Source organism: Pteropus alecto, unplaced genomic scaffold, assembly GCF_000325575.1.
Source record: "Pteropus alecto unplaced genomic scaffold, ASM32557v1 scaffold88, whole genome shotgun sequence".
Lineage (NCBI taxonomy): Eukaryota > Metazoa > Chordata > Mammalia > Chiroptera > Pteropodidae > Pteropus > Pteropus alecto.
The window spans coordinates 5,191,801-5,194,372 of record NW_006494611.1 but is presented as its reverse complement, the minus strand read 5'-3'; positions in this window follow the sequence as shown (position 1 = coordinate 5,194,372).

Below are 2,572 nucleotides of genomic sequence, written 5' to 3'. Positions count from 1 at the left end.
CAAGTGACTTCATCCTACAGCCTTGTTAACTTCCAGCTTCTCAGCAGGACCGTGAAGGCTTCTTACTTGGTCCAAATGGGTTCCCATTGTGGCCTCAGCTCACCGTTATAGATAGTTTTTAATCTACTGTCCTCCTTTTATAGACCTTCTCATTTTGTCATCCACAGATAATTCTTTCTTTTGATTGGAGTGCAGCTGTTCATTAATTAACCTCATTTCTGTGTCTTTCTTATTATTTCTATGGATTGAGTATATAAATGGGAGATTGCCACATGTGTTGAAGTCCAGGTAATTTGGTTCATCATCTTAAAATCCCCAACTCTTTGCCAGCTAACTTGTACTCATTCTATTCCGCTTAAATGCCACATCACCATGACTGTGCTGACCACTTTGTATAAAGTAGTCCCTTCTGCTAGTCTCTCTCATAAAACTCTGTTCTCTTCCTGCATACCACTCATCACAACTTGTAATTATAGATTCAGTTGTGTGTTTACCTGTTTTCATGATGGTATGCCTTTTTTAAAAAATATTTAAATATCTATGTATTCAAAAAGCATTTATTGGTTCCAAGGTACCAAGGATATTGTCCAGGCCCTTGAATTCTTATAGTGAAAGAGTGACATGAGTAAACAAATAGTTTCCCTATAATTTGACATAAGCAATAACTTAAAGTATGTGTAAGGAACAAAGTAGTATTTACTTCTGTGTTGGGTAATTAGGAAAAATTTCCAAGAGAAGCTTACATTTGAGCAAGATTTCGAAGGATAATTAGAGGAAGAGAATACCATTAAAAACCAAGAGAACCAGGTATATAAGTGCACATAGGCATAAGAAAGAATGATGGAATCTGAAATACACAACTAGTGTGGTACCAGTTCTAGACATTAAAGTGTGGGTGTGTCTAAGTGTGCTGGTTTTGAGGAGAACACAGAACTGAAAGAGTAATTCCATATAATAGTATGGTATCAGTCAGGGTAGGCTAGATTATCCGTAGTAACAAGTAATACCAAACATTCAGTGGCTTCACACAGCAGTTTCTTTCTCACTCATGCAAAGTCTGATGGGGGCCCAGACGACTCTTCAGGGCAGCTGTTCTCCACATGTTGGCTCAGCACTGCAGGCTACTTCAATCGCATAGCACCTCATGTCAAAATGAGTTAGGGTTCAAATGCTAAGATATTTTGATATTCTATAAGTTAAGGAGGGCTCTGAAAGTTTTGGCAAAGGGAGAGAACTAGTTAGACTTGTATTTTTAGAAGAGTGAGACTAAAGGCAGAGAAACCCAATAGGAGGTTCCTGAAATAATCCAGTGAGAACTAATGAAGCCCTCTGCTAATGCAGAGGCATGGGGAATGGAAGATATGAACGATGATGGATTTGGATGATATTTACATGTAAACAATAGGACATTGATTGATGGCATATGAGGAGAAAGGGAAAACATAAATCAGGATGACACTTAAATATCTGGCTTGGGTTTCTGATTTGATAGTGGTTCATGGACACAGTTGGTACAAGAGAATAAGCATATTGAAAATGAAAAGATAACAACCTCTCTACTCATTGCAATCTTCAGAAGGAGTTGGAAATAGACATTTGATTTGTGGGTAAGAAATTGTAGGAAGATATTAGGCTAAATAAATAGATTTTTCAGTGATCAGTATGTAATGGTATTTAAAACTACAGTGATAGTGTGTATGAGACATAGGAAGAATAGTTAAAACTGAGCTTCTGAGCTTCTTGGCCTCAGAAGAGCCATCAAGCCCTTGAGATTACATGTCAGGTTTTAAGAATATGTGAGTATTTAAATTTTTTTTAAAAAAAGAGATATTCCACAATTATTTATTAAGGTCCTAATATGTGCAAGTTGAAGACCCTATTCTTGGTACTGGGAATACAGTAGCAAGCAAAAAATACAAAAAAAAAAAACCCAAAAACTTATCCAATTGGAGATTGAGTTATTCTAATGGGGTGGGGAGCAAGCAACAAACAAATGAATAATTAAAATAAATAGTATCTTAGGTGGTGATTAGTGCCATGAAGAAAAATTAAATGGGATATGGGGATAGCAAGCATGGGTGGGAATAGAATTAGTATAACAGAGTGGTTGGGTAGGACCTCACTGAAAATGTGACATTTTTAGAAAGAACTGAAGAAGCTGAGGGAATGAATTATGAGGCTTTATTGGAGGTATTCCAGACAGAGGGGATATAGATTCTCAAAGTTTCATCAGAAATGTGAGGAACAATTCTTCTGAAGTAAGAAGAGAGTCAAGAAACAGGCAGAGCAATAATAATCTGCAAAGGAGTACTGGTGGTTGGTTGTGGGATTCAGAAAAGATGTAAAGCCAAGAAGATCTGATCCACTGGAAGAGAATGGTGCGGTGTCAAATGACTAAATGTCTTGGTGAGGTTGAAATCTAGAATAGGATTATTGAAAGAGCAATATACCTAGAAAGATAGAAGATGGTGGTCAGAGAATATAGGGTGTTACGAATTTAAGAGTTTAGAGGTGATCTTTTAACACTTGAATCCAGTCTTAATAGTAGTGTAATAGGTATAGTTTTACACAC